Below are 17732 nucleotides of genomic sequence, written 5' to 3'. Positions count from 1 at the left end.
TAAAGGTATTCATAATGTATGTTATAATGCCTTATATGTATCTTTTCATAAATAATTGTGCATTAAAATGTGCATTATAAATGCAAAAATGCAATATAATATTTGCAAATTCGTTATTACATCTGAAAATGGTTGTTTGTCATGAGTTTTAATGCATTGTGTAACAATATAACAATGAATAGATAAGTATTATAATGTGTTATAATTGCAGTTATAATTATTCATGAGATCAAACACACATTATAATGTATAAAAGAAAGATTAATTAATGCATTAAAATACTTTTAAAATACATTGTGTATGAAGGCTTTAAGTAAAATGTTACTGATATTGTTTTATAATTATTTAATCTAAAACAATGATATTGTCATGTTTATTCATTCAGAAGAACAGCATTATTCCTCTCAAAAAAAAAAAAAAAAAAAAATCTCTAAATGCATTTCCATAATGAGTCTCACTGTGAGTTTAATCAGTTTATTACAGGTTTATTTTCCTTTATTTATTCCTATACTGTGTTCATTTTTATTGTAGATATCATACGTGGCAAAAAAAAATAGATCTGACATCAGAATGTAAATGTTGCTACTTTCTGTATTTCAGTCAATGATACTGAATCTCTTTTGCTCATGTTGTGCTTATAATTCAGTACTTTATAATTCAAGTACAATTTACAAATTGTATTGTTTTCTAGTTCTTATCAGTGATATAATCATCATTTGGCCTGAACTTTAGTCAAACTTTGAAACTGAGTTACATTTTGAGTTGAATATCTCACGTAAGTAAAAATGTGCTTTATCTTGGGATGCAAAAACTGCTGGAATTAAAGCAGTCAGTGTCTCAGTATATTGAGTTTCATTTCTGAGGTTTGATTTAAATGTATATAGTGATTGTGTAGTTTGTATATTGTATATTATATCAGCTCTAGTGATGTTGAATGACATGAAGGATCAGATTGTCATGATTTTTGCTGCTGTTGAAATGCTGTGAGTGAAACAGTGTGTTTTCTTTGTGTTTGTGAATGTGTTGTGTTTGTCTCCTGCAGCTGGTCCCACAGTGAAGCCCTCAGTGTCTCTGCTGCCGCCCTCTTCTCTGCAGATCTCTGGAGACTCAGCCGCACTACTCTGCCTGCTCAGCTCTTACTCTCCACAGGGGGCGCTGGTGAGCTGGACACTGGACGGGTCAGAGGTCACCGAGGGGGTCGTGACCAGCGCAGAGAGCCAGCGGGACGGCCGCTACAGCCGCAGTAGCGTCCTGACCCTCAGCAAAGCACGCTGGGAAAAGGGAGAGGTGTACGTCTGCAGAGTAACACATGATGGAGCTCCTCATGAGGTCTCGTTCCACAAGAGCTCTGAGTGCTGATGTTTCTCTCCTGAAGATGAGCCGTATCTGAGTGTCCTGTGTCAGGCAGGATTCACATGAGTCTAGTGCTGCAGCTGTAGTGATTTACAACTCAATACTGAAAGAGAGCTGGCGTGTCAAAGCACTGTGTGATCTTTCAATCTGCTGTAACATTCAATAAAGCTTCTCAACAAGTTCACTTTGTGTCTGACAACATCATTCAACTAACAGATGAAGATGCAGGTGCTTTTCACAAGCTTGATGTAAATGTCAAATAAAGCTCTTGGGGTTTGAACATGGTCTCTGGAGACAGAGCTGCTCTATTCTGAGAGGATCAGAATCACTCCACCCTGACAATGCAAATGGGCTTTTCAGTCTCACTGTTTGATTGGTCACATGATCTGGACTGGAACACACCAGTTTCACTTCTGCTGAACATTTACATTTAAAGAAGGTGGTGAAATAATGAATAAAAATATAAAAATCATTTAAAAACAACTAAACATCACAAATCAAGAATTAGTCGTTCTGACAGTAATTGTGTAAGAATGTAAATCTTTCTGTGGGTCAAATGGAAAGCATCACTTTTCATCATGTCTGCTCTCAGTCATGAAGTGTTAAACTCACAGCACTATAAACACTCTCAGAGCACTGAAGCATGTGTGACAATGCAAAGTGACTCTCTCTATTTAAATCATTATCCTGAAGACTGTAGATCAGTCACAAACACATTTCCCAACAATTTCCTCATGTTGTGAAACATGTCAAACAATTATACACACATTTCTGAAGTCTATTGACAGAATCCTGTATATTATTGATTTGGTCATTATTAATATTTTGTAAGATCACTGAACACTTTCTATCATTCATTCTACACTGTTCTGGGCTCATTATTAGTTGATGTAATAAACTGCAGCAGCTCTTTGGTTTAATTGTGTTTCTGAATGACACAATATCAGTGTTCAGGGTGGAAGATTTCTCAGTTCTCTGGTACTGAACAACATCCATGAGCTCCAGCAGCATTAAAACACACTGTGCTCTTCTACTGTGTGGAACTGCAGTGTCAGTAATGGAGCGTCTAACAGGTTTATTTTCTTTCCTCACCTTTCATGACATCCAGATCTTGCTTGGCAATATTGCCACAAATTATAACTGCTTTCTATTGGTGGGTGATTTTAACATCCATGTATGCTGTCAGTCTAACCCTTTATCTAAGGATCTTCTCAACCTCTTTTAACCTGGTCCAGTGGGTAAAAGACTTGACTCATATTCAGGGCCAAGTTTGGACCTTGTTCTTTTACACGGGTTTGCCATCACTGATATTGGTGTGTCTGACTCTCTGCTATCAGATCATAAGCCGATTTTATTTTCTCTGTCTCTTCCTACTCTCTCTTATATCACTATGAAATATATAACATTGTCTCGGTCCTATTCTCCTTAGTTTGGTACCAATTTTAATCAGTGTTTTATGGATTCATGTTTACATCTGTATCTGGACTCACCGCTAACTTCGATGCGGACCAACATCTTAGTCTATTAAACTCCACCTGGCTGGATGTATTAAATGTCACTGCTCCTCTCAAGCGTTACAAGCCCAAACATAAATCTGTACTGTTTTGTAGCAGAAAGGCTGAGTGTAAATGGAAAAAAAAAAGACAAATTACAGATATTGTTTCAACTGTTTAAAGACTGTTTATCAGCCTATCAGAGTGCTGCTAAGTCTGCAAAAGCTACGTACTTTTTGAATTTAATTTTTAAAAAATGTGGGGGATGTGGGAATGTGTTTGATCAACTTCAGTGTTTTCTAAACTGTAATTATATCTCTGAGTCTGGTTTTAAATCTGCTCATAGCACAGAATCTGCCCTCTTGAGAGTGCTAAATGACATTTTTTTAGCTACTGACTCTGGTGACTCCATGGTCCTTGTTCTTTCAGATTAAACTGCAGCATTTGATACTGTTGATCAATCCACACTAATTTCTAGATTATGTCATGTGTGGGGATAAAAGGTACTGTCCTCAAGTGGTTTCAGTCTTATTTATCGAACAGAAAGGTTTTGGTCAAGATAGGTAACTTCTCCTCTTCTGTCGCTCACCTCACCTATGGTGTCCTGCAAGGCTCGATCTTGGCAAACTTCCGTTCCTCATTGTACATGTTACCCTTGAGTTCTATTTTAAGAATACAAGGTGTATCCTTCCATTTTTATGCTGACGAAACCCAAATATATTTACCTATCAAGAGAAATGATCCGTCTGCATTAAAGCTGCAATATGTAATATTTTCTGCCCGCTAGAGGTCGCTACAGGCCTATTGTCACATAAGCACAGAGACAAGAAGGTAAGATCCAAGTGCAGCTTTAATGGGGTAATCCAATAAACATAATCCAGGCAGGCGAGGGTCAAAGTCCACAGAACAGTCCATACAAAATAAAGCAAAACACAAACGAAAGCAGGTCACATGAAATGAAACCGCGATAACAAAAGCAAAAACAAACCAAGTATAAATAGACAGACACTGATGAGCAAACACAAAACAGCTGGTTGCAATGACAGGATAATGAGTCCGGGAAGTGTGTTATGGGAAATGAAGTCCAAGGGGTGAAACAAGAGTCCGGGTTGGAGTGCCCTCTAGTGGCCGATTAGGGCACTCTCACTAGTAATCCTGACACCTATTCAAAACAAAGGCGTAGCTTGATGACGCCAAGTTTGAGTGCGGAATCTTGGGACATGTTGTCTTCACATCACAGCCAGTGGAAATAATCGGGATAGGACTCGGGAAGGAATCATGTTCATGGATGTGATTATTAACGTTACTTTAGTATGAAGCAGAGCAGGACCGAGTGTTGTGGGAGCTGAACGAGGCCGCTGGAGCGATTGCGCAAGATACGACGTGAGCAGCGGGACTTTTATTATGACACAGTCGCCAGCGCTGCTTCCGCTTTTCCGGTCATGAGTATGAGGTAACACAGCTCTGTTTATCATATTAGATACATTTGAGTGTGTTGAAAATGTTATAACGTTACTCTGTGCGTTCGTTCGCTCGGCGGCTGCTGTGAGACAATGTTGAACACTGCAGTAAGATAGATCGATTTTAGAATATTAAATGCTGGATGGCTTGCGTTGATAAATGGCATGCAATTAATTTTAAAACGTATTGTATGATGGAGAAAATATAAATATAAATATATCAAAACAGTTGTTCCCTTGTCTATTAAAACATGTAAATATTAAAGCGTCTTTGGTGTTTCCATGGTTTCTACAAAATAAAACCGGAAACCAAGGGTAACGCGGGTATTACGCCATTGACAGGTGACTCCTCGCACGTCCCGGAGCCTTGGTTAAAATTTTAATTTTCTCACGATTTACAAATAGTTGCAAACATTTGGGATGTTGTAAGTACTCAAGTGAACAAAATATATAACACTGGCCTAGGTGTTTTTGGGTATTTTACTGTAAAATTCTTATGTATTGCACCTTTAACATCTCTTTTATTGTTCTTAGATAAGGTTAAAACTTGGCTTGCTCAAAAATATTTATCTTTAAATTAAGATAAAACTGAAGTGATAGTTTTTGGCCCCACTGATAATTTTCAGACCACCAGCATTGATTTGAGGTGATGGAGTTTCTGACTGGCAGGTGTTGATCTGATAAATCAGGAGTTTAGGAGTTTCTCCAGGTTTCTGCTGATACCAGGCTAACAAGTTGCTGTATATTCCTACATCTATATGACACTCTATTGTAGCTGTTTGACCCTGTTGGACAGTTTTAACTTCAGGTTGAGTCAGAATCACTCCTCTGGATTCTGGAGAGAAAATAAAGTCAATTTGTAAATTAACTACAGTATGTGACTGTATGAATGAGGTAAGGGTGGTGATTGACACTCGTGATCACCAATTAGCAGCGAGTGTGCACTATTTCAGGGCTGGTTAGTTTCAGCCTGGGATGCGTCACGTCCGGATCCTCCCCTTTTTCTGTTGCTACAGTGGTTACAGGTATGTGCTGTTAGCACGTAGCGTTGTGCTAATCTCTTTTTATCACTGCTCGTTGCACTAATGGCTCGTTTGTTGTACCACAGCCTGTCTTTTTCATCGGTTTGTATGTGTTCCATCGGATGCTGTATTGGATTTGATTACTGCCCTCCTTTCAGGTATGAGAAAGTTGTTTTATTGCAAATAATGTCTAGCTTTACGGAGGGGCGGGTGGTTTGAGTAATGTGCAGTCCCTGTACTTCAGTTTAACAGCGGGTTATTTGAAGGCTGCATATCCTGAGCGGTGAACTGATTGCAAAACTCATCTATCTGCATTTGGTAAGTTTGGGTTTGCTGGGGGGGATTTTCAGCATGTGATGCGCAATTAGTAGTAACCCTGAGTATGTGTTTGTATTATTTATATTTGTTATAGGATTCTCTTTTTTCGTCCTGGGTGATTATTGTTGCGGCTCGGTTCTTTCTCCGCTGCGTGCCGTACGAACAATATTGGATTACCATTATTTAAGGGGACTTTTGCTGCTGCTGTCTGGTTTCTGTGATTGTTCTAATTTACATTTACTGGTTTACTTTGGGGTGGAGGATCGTGCGGTTATTGGAGCTGGCCTAAGTATGACGTGGCCGCTCCTTACGAGTCCTGTTTTCCTCAGGGTTTTAACAAAGCACTGTTGTTGTGTTTATATTTTCTTTTGAATATTTGTATATTGTTAATTGTGCTGTGTTGTGGTGACTGTTGTCCATCGGTTTACGGTGGAAGTGTGACTTACTTTGATTTTCATTTATTTCTGTTTATGAGATTTATTTATTTTGTTTTTGGTTTCTTTCAGGAGCTGGGGTCCCACGGGTGAAAGATCTTTTGTGGTGGTGGTGCTGCTTCAACGTTTGCCGTGTGACACTTTTGAAGTGTACGAGTGTGTGATCTGAGTTCACGGTGGGGTGTGTGTGGAAGTGTGCTTTTGGATAACTAGTGCTGGTGATCACACCGGGGGGTAACCTCAGCCCTGTAATTAAGTGTATATATATATATATATATATATATATTATAGTTTTGTTTAACATCTTTTCTTTGGTTGTTTCTTTTTGTTGTTTGTAACCTTGTCTGTCATTGGATCTTTTAACAGTGAGGATATTTTCTTTTTGTTAAGTTTGTTTTTGTAATTTGGTATAATTTGAGTTTGATTTTTGTGTGCAGTTTTTGTCTTATGTAATTGGTTTTGTGTATTTGTTTTGAGTTGTCACTGGAGAGAGAGCTGCCATGAATGGCACCACTGAGGCTATTTTAAGTGATTTTTCTATCTTGCATTCAAGTTGTGAATACATTTTGTACTTTTGATATGATGCCCACGTTTTCTGCCTACATTTTTTTTTTTTTTTTTTTTTTGTAAGAGAATCGAACCTGTGTGACCTAATAACAAACTTTGGGGTTTATTTCTATTCCCAGGTGGCGTAGTCGAATTTTCTACAAGTAGATAAACTTGGGCTTGTGTGTGTTAACCTGTACCGCTCCACGCCACAAGTACATAGCACAATATTGGTATATTAAAATGATAAAAACAACAATGGTATATTATTCAAATTTTAAAAAAGTAACAACCTTCAATAAGCAGTGTGAGAGTCCAGATGGAGATGTTGATTTTGTTCATTGTTGTTCTTTTGTCTTGTGTGATGATGAAGATTGTGTTCTGTTCTGCTCTCAGTCATGAAGTGTTAAACTCACAGCACTATAAACACTCTCAGAGCACTGAAACGTGCTGACGATGCAAAATGACTCTCTCTATTTAAATCATTATCCTGAAGACTGTAGGTCAGTCACAAACACATACATTACCAACTTCCTCATGTTATCAAGTCAAGCCATCTTTGTTTATATAGCACTTTATACAATGTAGATTGTTTTAAAGCAGTTAAACAGGAAAATGATGCAACAGAGTTTGTTTCAGCTGTACAGCAGCTCTAAGGAAAATAGTGTCATAGTTCAGCTGAAGTCAGTTTAGTGTTGATTCAGTTGTAAAGATCAGCAATTATTTAATCAGTTAATTTCTAAAGGAGTTCTGCAGAAAACAGTAATGTCCTCATTCAGCTCAGCTCATTTGTCTTCCAATAGTGTCAGTACAATCAGATCAATAATATGTTGAATAAGAAGTGTCCCCACTAAGAAGTCAGAGCCGACAGGGGCAAGATCCCAAACTCCATCAGGCAACGATAGAACATGGCGTGATTATGATTCAGGCTGCATTAATTGGATCATGGATCGGAAGCATTCAAAGTACTTTATCCAGTTCTTTTGGATCAGATTCATCATTCATGGAGACAAAGCTGGCCATACACTGCGAGCAAGCCTGCACTGGCCTTTAACAGGCCCACTTAGGGGTAGCGTAAGGGCCCCCAGCAGGATGCCAGTGCAGGGCCCCTGAGAATTTGCTCATTGGCAAAACATTAGCCCCTTAGTGCTGGCCCTGCAAGGGCAGCCCTCCCTTAGCCCTCAGGAAACCCTCACTAGGCCCACACAGGGACTGCACTATTAATCTACAACAATAAATCTGGCAGCACAAGGTGCCACATGTTTACCATTACTGAAAATAACGGTTAACCCTTTAAGACCGGATGGAGCTCCTGCGCTCCCATTTGCGTGTCTCTCTTTAAGAGCCAATAAAAACTGAACCCATATAGGTAGCACAAAAATGATTTTTGCATACAAAACCAGAGACTCGTTCAGATGAAGCCTCCCACATGCTCCTGTTGCGTTGTTTTCACCCTCTGAGTAATATGCGTTTACAACAAAAACAGCACAGCCGCTAACTGAAAACAAATATGTAGATTTCACGTGCTCATAACTTCATGAAATATGCACAGATCATAAAAAATGGCACATCATTATTTAAAGCAGATTCTCCCAATCAAAATGAACCCAAAACAACATAATATATTGCGTTGATCACAAGATATTACTCACGGAACGATGTAACATACTTAGCTAAAAACATGTCTCTCATCTTTCCGGTATGCAGTGTGTATCCAATGTTCCCTGAACCATCCATGTTCGTTTTCCAACGTGGAATAACACAAATAGATATCATTTTAAAGCTTAGAAACTCAGCTTTTTAATGCATCTAATCATTTTGAAAAACTCCTAACGAATGCTGAGAAGTGCCTCTAAACCGTTGTTTACCGCCCTTAGGCGCCATCTGGCTGCGAAAAAATGAATAACACTTTATTCAACTATACTTTATGCTATCATCACAAAATTTGAACCAGATGCAGCTCACATATAGGAGAGCATCACCAAAAAAAGAATGTTTCTCCGATCTTATTGCCTTCCTGAGATATTCCATGTCAAATAAAAAAAAAAGAAAAATTTTATATATATATATATATATATATATATATATATATATATATATATATATATATATATTTATATATATATATAAAAAATTATAGATATTTTTTGTCTTTTATCAGCGGTTTCTCAGCATGAAAATGTCCAAATGTAATGTAATTTATATTTTCTAAAAAATTAAAAAGTGTTCTATCAAATGATACCTACCTTTTGACTCTCCTTGCTAAAGTTTTGGAGTTATGAGTCTTTACTTTTGTGTATGTCGCTCAGAAAAAAAAAAACTCTAAAAAAGCCTTTAGGTCTTAAAGGGTTAAAGGTTGATAAAAAGAAAAATGGTCAATGACTGGCAGAAGTGTCTGCCAAACAAAAATATCCTAAATCATACTTAATGTAAAATGTAAATCTCTTTGAATCTGACCACTGGATAATGACTGAATCGTCAATAAGTAATCAACTTTCTGACCAGAATTTCTCTTGCAATTTTTGCTATAACAAATGTGCTTCAGAAACACACAGTTACAGCAGCCAGAGAAACATTAAAGTTAAGAAGTTAAGGGTCAAGAGCCCAACTAAAGCAAACACTGACCTCCATAATGGTGACTTCAAACTTTATTTTCAATAAAACATCAACATCTAAAAGTTTTGTATGAAAGAAATAGTCGAACTGGATTGTAATAAGTGAAGATGCTGAGATCTAGACAGATCTGTTAGTGTTTAATGTTATGTTGCTGCCAGTCATGTGACAGTGTTTTCAGCTTATTTAAATAAGGATATTTTACTTTAATTTTATGGTTTTTGTTTGGCAGCTTTTGCTGCCAGTCATTTGACTGTTTTATCATCTGTTTTGTTACTGTATTAATTACAGATTATTTTTGTAATTTTACATACATTTGTATGTAATTTAAGAAAACAGAAAATACTGTATAAAAAATACAATAATTTTTCTGTATAAAAAAAATGTGAATTACTGTAATTTGTCATAAATTTTTATTCCGTCTGTGCAGAGTTATAAACGGAAGGTCTTATTGAATTTCACATTAAAGCTGCAGTCCGGAAGTTTTGCCTCTTTGTCGCCATCTCTGTTGTAGAATTATTATCGTGCGTTGTGCATCGACATGACTCCTCAGTGCAGATGAATCTAATGTTTGGTGTCAGTCACCACATCGGTGTGAATACTGTACTTTGGAAACACAGATTCTAGAGTCTTGGAAGTATGACCAAAATAAGAATTTTCACTGGAAAATGTCATCTGAACAAGTAAGTAACATGTCTGCCACTTCTGACCAACTGAGGAAAAAAGCATTAGGCTTACAATAAATCACGCTGCCAATGGTGATTAAATCTAACGATCGCTTAGCTCGGATCATGCCAAACCGCATTGCGTGACTATCCCCTGGTTTCACAGACGAGGCTTAAGCTAGTCCTAGACTTAAATGCAGGTTTGAGCTGATTTAACAGAAAGCAACATGCACTGACAGATCTTAAAATATGTCAGTGCCATTGCTTTGTCTCAAGATGCACACAAGTAATGTTTTTTTCTAGGGTATGTTTATAAAAGCTACTTAAATACCCTAATTGAAATAATGCTTAATCCTGGTTTAGCCTAAGCCCTGTCTGTGAAACCAGCCCTATGTGTATTTAGTGTGTTTTAGCGTTACCTGTAGATTTCAATTTCTGTAGCCACTCCGCAGTCTGACATCTTTTGCTTTTGACTACGGGTGAATCTCCAGTTGTCACTGATGATTGTCATTTGGATCTTTCTGGATTACGATCCGCCATCAAAATGATACATTTAATTATTACAGCTGCTGTGAGAAAAGGCTATAAATGACCCGCTACAAGCAGCATCCTCACATGATATAGCTACTAGCTGGGACTCCTTCCTTTACAGATGTGACGTAAAGACGCAAAGACGAACAGCTGCATGCTTGAATTTCCTGTGGAAACCCACCAGTACTGCTCTTATTATAAAACATTATTACAAGCTTACCGTTGTGAATCGGGCTGTAAGGAGATAGTTTTGAACACTGGCTGATTATGTACTTGCTCAAAAATTGATTTTGGATAATTATTAACCAAAAAAAGTTATGGACTGCAGCTTTACATTTTAAAAAGCAGCCAAAAAGAGCATTGGTAACAAAAGTGGGCTGCCTATAAAAAACCTGCATGGGCCCAAAGTTACAAAAGTGTACACGCGTGGTGTACCCACCTACAGGTGCATCTCAATAAATTAGAATATCATGAAAAAGTTTTTTTTTTTTCTTTTCTGTAATTTAATTCAAAAAGTGAAACTTAAATATAGTCTAGATTTATTAGACAAAGTAAAATATTTCCAGACTTTCTTGTTTTCATTTTGATGATTACAGCTTGCTGCTCATCAAAATTAAAAAATCAGTATCTCAAATTATTAGAATATTTAATTTCAAGTTCTATTAAATTACCATTCTCAGGGTATAAATACTGGGTTTAGGTCAGTAATCCCAACAGCAGTCATGGGGAAGTCTGCTGACTTGACAGTTGTCCAGAAGATGATCATCAAGACCCTCTACAATGAGGGTAAGCCACAGAGGGTCATTGCTGAAAGAGCTGGCTGTTCGCAGAGTGCTGTGCCAAAGCATATTCATGGAAAGTTGACTGGAAGGAAAAAGTGTGGTAGGAAAAGGTGTACAAGTGAAAGGAATGACCGCAGGCTTGAGAAGATTGTCAGGCGAAGCCGATTTAAGAACTTAGGAGAGCTTCAAAAGGAGTGGACTGAAGCTGGAGTCAGTGCATCAAGAGCCACCGCACACAGACGTCTTCAGGAAATGGGCTACAACTGTCACATTCCACGTACCAAGCCACTTCTGAACCAAAGACAACGTCAGGAGCGTCTTACCTGGGCTAAGGAGAAGAAGAACTGGACTGTTGCTCAGTGGTCCAAACTCCTCTTTTCAGATGAAAGTAAATTTTGCATTTCATTTGGAAATCAAGGTCCCAGAGTCTGGAGGAAGAGTGGAGAGGCACAGAAACCATGTTGCTTGAAGTCCAGTGTGAAGTTTCCACAGTCAGTGATGATTTGGGCTGCCATGTCATCTGCTGGTGTTGGTCCACTGTGTTTACTGAAGTCCACAGTCAACGCAGCCATCTACCAGGAAATTGTATTGTCAAGAGAAAGATAAAACGCCATACCTAACAATGCAGATGACCTGAAGGCCGCTATCAAATCAACCTGGGCTTCATTACACCTGAGCAGTGCCACAGACTGATCGCCTCCATGCCACATCGCATTGATGCAGTAATTCATGCAAAAGGAGGCCCAACTAAGTATTGAGTGCATAGAAATGAACATACTTTTCAGAAGCCTGACATTTCTGTTTAAAATATCCATTTTTTTATTGATCTTATGAAGTATTCTAATTTATTGAATTGGTGGGTTTTTGTTAAATGTGAGCCAAAATCATCACAATTAGAAGAACCAAAGACTTAAAGTACTTCAGTCTGTGTGCTTTGAATTGATTTAATACACAAGTTCCACAATTTGAGTTGAATTACTGAAATAAATGAACTTTTCCATGACATTCTAATTTATTGAGATGCACCTGTATATTACTAACATGCCTATTAAAAAAACAAACAAAAAAAAACAACTATGCTATTGACTTTAGACCAGGTTTTTGTTGGTCACTGGCACAGTCGTTTTCAGTTGCCTCAAAACAGCAACACGCCAATGTTTTCACACCTCTTTTTCAGACCAGCACACCCATGGGCGAACAGATGGGTGCGAGTGCATTTGCCATTTAAACAATGTGAAAATGATAACTGCGTTGGGCTGAAACTAGCAAAAAACACTTGAGCCATGCATGATAGGGCCCAATATGTAAAACTATGTGAAAGATAACTTTGTGTGTGTGCTGTGAGAAATATGACAACCTCTGGATCCTGTCTTGTCTTTTCCTGTTTTGCTCAAATGTTATCACATATGTGATATCTTCTGAATTCCTGTTTTGAAAATATCCTATTGTCTCGAAACATCAATGTCCTAAATGATATGTTTTGCCTTATCTGAAAGGTTATGCTATCTAAGTTGTGTACTTCCTAAGTAAAACTGAGATTCTTCTGGGTGGAGCACTCCCAGAGGAAAACATTATTGCTCAGTGGTTGCTTTTCCTAATCTCAGGAGACTTAGTTGTGATTCTCACATATCTCCCATTTTGTTATCAATAATGTCTCAGATATTTCTCCTAAAATTCCTTAGGAGATATAAAAGTATACACAACTGTGACATGATAAAGTTTTGTGTGAAATGAGTCCAAAATGAGAAACATGGGAGTCTCTTTCAAGAATCCATTATAAAATGTTTTATTGCTTTACTTATTTATTTATTTATTTATTAGTACATTGGGGTTTTTCACTTTTAATGTACAGGACAGTATAGGCAGGAAACAATGGGAAAGGCGAGAAGGGAACAGGAGTTGTTGCATTATCTTATACATACATTATTTTATTTATTTATTTATTTTTTGTCTCTTTCTTTAGCATTGAAAATTTGTACAACCCATGCATGTAAATACAGGTCATGATTTCCTTTTAAATCATTATGCAACAAAACACCATCTATGCTATAAGACTTCAAATATGTATTGTGTTTGTTTGAAATGGTGTGACTGAGACTGAATCTACACAGAAGGAAGAAAAAAATCTTTTTCACATGTCAAATGTTTCTCCTAGACAGAAATTAGGTTACGTTAACATCTAATGAGACTTCTGCTTGAGTCTCCTGCTTCTTACACTTGCCTCCTGAGACAAAAAATGTAAAACTCTCACAATGGTCTCCTTTAAAGTTTCAGAAGAGACCTCAACAAATTACATCACATATGGTGCTCATATTTTTCTTCTTAGCTAGAGACTCCAGTGGTCTCATATTTGTTTCAAAAGTTTAAGAAAAGACCTCAACAACATCACATACCATGATCAGAATATTCTTCTTAGCTAGAGAGATGCTCTCATATTTCTGTCTCTTCTTCTGTGCACCAAGTCAAGTACCTGAAAGACACTAAGTAAAAATAAATAATTAAATAAATCATAAATTCAGAGCCTATGTGAAGAGAAAAATGGCTTAGACTTACTCTTAACTGTTTACAAACAATACAGTATATTTGCATAGGGAACATAATTTGTTCTTGGAAATAGTAATGTACCCAATGCCCTTACCCAATGCCCTTTAACATACAGTATGCATTGGGCATGTATGGCTAAATATTGATACATATATAATATATAGACATAAAGACAACAATAGAATTACATGTAATATTCATAAAGTTGTATCCTTTATTGTGTATTGCACATACATATTCCCATATAAATGTGAATGTATTGTACACCCATATCTACACACATTCACAGAATGAGTTACAGCAGATTTATAGTTCCCAGCATGCTTTGCTTCTGACTGTTAAAGGAGAGTAAATGTTAAAATTAAATGTTATTTCATGGGTTTTGCTCAGTATTAATATGGAAGGGACCTGTTTAATGCTTTATTATATTACAGTTTAAAAGGTTTTGTTAACTAGCTTGAAATTATGAAACATATGTGCAATATAATTATACCCATGCAGTACCATATCTTACCACATGTACATCTCTATGTCATGAAGTGTATTCCTAAATAAAAAAAAAAATAAATATATTATGGTATATTAGTAAATATATTGTCACATACTTTTCAATATACGAAAGCGACAATTCCTTATGTATTATTCAATATATTGTAATATACAGTTGCAAGAAAAAGTATGTGAACCACTTGCAGAATCTGTGAAAATGTGCAAAATTTTAACAAAATAAGAGAGATCATACAAAATGCATGTTATTTTTTATTTAGTACTGTCCTGAGTAAGATATTTTACATAAAAGATGTTTACATATAATCCATAAGACAAAAAAAAAAATAGCTGAATTTATTAAAATGACCCAGTTCAAAAGTTTGTGAACCATTGATTCTTAATACTGTGTGTGGTTACCTGGATGATCTACGACTGTTTTTTTTGTTTTGTGATGGTTGTTCATGAGTCTCTTGTTTATTCTGAGCAGTTAAACTGAGCTCTGTTCTTCAGAAAAAATCTCCAGGTCCCAAAAATTCTTCAGTTTTCCACCATTTTTTGCATATTTGAACCCTTTCCAGCAGTGACTGAATGATTTTGAGATCCATCTTTTCACATGGAGGACAACTGAGGGACTCAAACACAACTTTTAAAAAAGTTTCAAACATTCACTGATGCTTCAGAAGAAAACATGATGCATTAATAGATGGGGGGTAGAAACTTTTGAACAGGATGAAGAGGTCCAAATTTTTCTTATTTCGCTTGAATATCATTTTTTTTTTTTTTTTCATTTAGTACTGCCCTTTGGAAGCAACAGAAAATATTTGCATGTTTCCTGGAAGAAAAAATTAAATACAATTTACCTTGATCTTCAAATTCCAAATGTTTTCACCCGCCATCTATTAATGCATCATGTTTTTTTCTGAAGCATCAGTGAATGTTTGAACCCTTTTTAAAAGTTGTGTTTGAGTCCCTCAGTTGTCCTCAGTGTGAAAAGACGGATCTCAAAATCATTCAGTCACTGCTGGAAAGGGTTCAAATATGCAAAAAATGCTGGAAAACTGAAGAATCTGCAGGACCTGGAGGATTTTTCTGAAGAACAGAGCTCAGTTTAACTGTTCAGGACAAACAAGAGACTCATGAACAACCATCACAAAACAAAAAAACAGTCGTAGATCATCCAGGTAACCACACACAGTATTAAGAATCAATGGTTCACATACTTATGAATGGGGTTATTTTAATAAAATCAGCGATTTTTTTTTGTCTTGTTGATTATATGTAAACATCTTTTATGTAAAATATCTTACTCAGGACAGTACTAAATGAAAAATAACATGCATTTTGTATGATCTCTCTTATTTTGTTAAAATTATTAACATTTTCACAGATTCTGCAAGTGATTCACATACTTTTTCTTGCAACTGTATAAACACAATATATTATTATGATTATTTTCAGTATACCATTAAATCATTTAATATATTGATCTTTCTTATATTAGGAGATATATTTTCTTTGCATAAGGGTTATCAACACTGACTTAGAAACCCTGCCTCCGGGAATGAGCAACAAAGGGGGTGAGGCCATGTTGGGCTGCTTTAGAGAAGAGGAAGAGTTGTTGTAGTAGAGTGTTGTTGTCATGCCGTCATTTTACGCAGGACTGCTTCACAAACGAGGGTCAATTCAACACTGGATTTGCACAAAAGATTAACATGACGGCACATGCTAGTCGATGAGTTGAATCAACTCCACAGCAACTACATAAATTTATCCACTAACCATTCAGAAATGTCCAGTTTCATTCTAAAAGTTGTAACTTCTTCCTGAGTCTCTCCATCAGTGTCGACTCCGGTTTGAACAATGTAAGGCTGAACACCGTTACTGACAATCCTCATTTTGGCTGCGTGAGATTCTCCAGCTTTGTTGTTGTTGAGCAACCGAAGCACGAGCTGTTAAAGCTCCACCCTCTTCTGGAAAGCGGCAGCTCATTTGCATTTAAAGGGACACACACAAAACGGCGTGTTTTTGCTCACACCCAAATAGGGGCAAATTTGACAAGCTATAATAAATTATCTGTTGGGTATTCTGTGCTGAAACCTCAGACACATTTTGGGGACACCAGAGACTTATATTACATCTTGTAAAAGTGGCATTATAGGTCCCCTTTAAATGTTAAAAATGCTTGAGTTCATATTGAGATCTCCTGTGAACTTTAGAGGAGACAAATATGACAGAATGAGAGTCTCTAGCTAAGGAGAAAAATCTGAGCACAGTGTGTGATGTTGTTAAGGACTCTTCTGAAACTTTGAAGGAGAACATTGTGAGAGTTTTAGAGTTTTTGTCTCAGAAAACAAGTGTGAGAAGCTGGAGATTCAAGCAAAATTCTCCATTTGATGTTGAAGTAACCTCATTTCTGGCTAGGAGAAACATTTGAGATGTTAAAGAGATCTCCTTTTTTTTTTTTTTTTTTTTTTTAATTTATTTCCTATTGGCTGGTTTTATTCAATGACCCTCTCAATGACCCTCCCAGAATGCTGTTAGGGATGTTTCTTCTCATGAATTAGAGTGACACAGGTAATGCAGAGTGACGCAGATAAGGAACGTGCGCACATATAAAAATTATCTTACAGTTTCTGGGGGCTCGACTTGGGGATATCTAAAGGTATCTCAAGGACTCCTGGAGATTCAGCTGGAAGTTCTCAGTCGATTAACAGAAAAATCAGGATCAACCCAGGTAAGTGAAATTCTTTTTTATTTTATTTTCTGATCTGAAGGGTACGGAGCCCCGGACATGACATGCAGGAAAAAAAATAGTAGGCTAAATCGTGCGCACGATTTACTATTTAAAAATCATGCACATAATTTATAAATCGAGGGAACGAATTAGTAAATTGTGCGCACGTTTTAGTAAATCGAGGGAACAAATTAGTAAATCGTGCACACGATTTAATTTTTTTTCTTGCATGTAATGTGCAGGGCTCCGTAGAAGGAATTTAATCAACCATAGAAAAAGAAAGTAATTTATCTGTCGATGGGGGTTCAAGGGCGTCATTATATAATAATAAGTGACCCAAAAAGGAATTCAAGAAGCTGAAGGGGCACTTATGACATAAGTTTCTGTGGAAATTATGTGTCTCTCTGGTTCTGAGAACTAATAATTGTGTGTGTGTTTTGTGTTTTAATTTATGCAATTGCCGTTTGACAAGGGTTTATGAATACACAATATTTGATTAATCTTCTTTCCAAGACAACAATTACCTCTTAAACCCATTTATTTGTTTGTTTGTTTGTTTTTTAATAAAAGAAGCACTTCAGAAGTAGAAATTGCATTTATCAGGACTCATGGGATCTTATAAAAATAATCCAAATGGCAAACTAAGTCTATATACTACATATTTAGAACATATATAGAACATATTAATTCCTTGGAGGACATGTCATGCAGCTGACAGATGTAGGTAGTGTTTATTTCGTTTTTCTTT

At 36.7% G+C, this 17732-nt stretch overlaps 1 protein-coding gene and 1 long non-coding RNA gene across 52 annotated transcripts in view; both read left to right on the top strand.

Annotated features, from left to right (window-relative positions):
* The first annotated feature begins 5223 nt into the window (after positions 1-5223).
* Positions 5224-6729, top strand: LOC127507839 (uncharacterized). 2 transcript variants are annotated; one of them, XR_007928473.1, is made up of 4 exons: positions 5224-5331; positions 5415-5486; positions 5573-5646; positions 6153-6729. It is a non-coding gene; the product is annotated as an uncharacterized LOC127507839 (long non-coding RNA). The 2 variants fall into 2 exon arrangements; XR_007928472.1 differs by having other exon boundaries at positions 5741-6729.
* A 10048-nt stretch (positions 6730-16777) lies between these two features.
* Positions 16778-17732, top strand: part of LOC127507802 (deleted in malignant brain tumors 1 protein-like) — a 163932-nt gene continuing 162977 nt past the window's right edge. For 49 of the 50 annotated variants that reach the window (XM_051885191.1, XM_051885208.1, XM_051885209.1 and 46 more), the window contains exon 1: positions 16779-16984. The gene's annotated coding sequence lies outside the window, so the exon portion shown is untranslated. Of the gene's footprint in view, positions 16985-17732 lie in introns of all 50 variants that reach the window. The other variant, XM_051885174.1, reaches the window with a different exon arrangement.

The sequence above is a fragment of the Ctenopharyngodon idella genome, chromosome 24 (assembly GCF_019924925.1).
Source record: "Ctenopharyngodon idella isolate HZGC_01 chromosome 24, HZGC01, whole genome shotgun sequence".
Classification (NCBI taxonomy): Eukaryota; Metazoa; Chordata; class Actinopteri; order Cypriniformes; family Xenocyprididae; genus Ctenopharyngodon; species Ctenopharyngodon idella.
The sequence above is the reverse complement of the archived record's forward strand: the minus strand, read 5'-3'. Positions and strand labels throughout refer to the sequence as shown.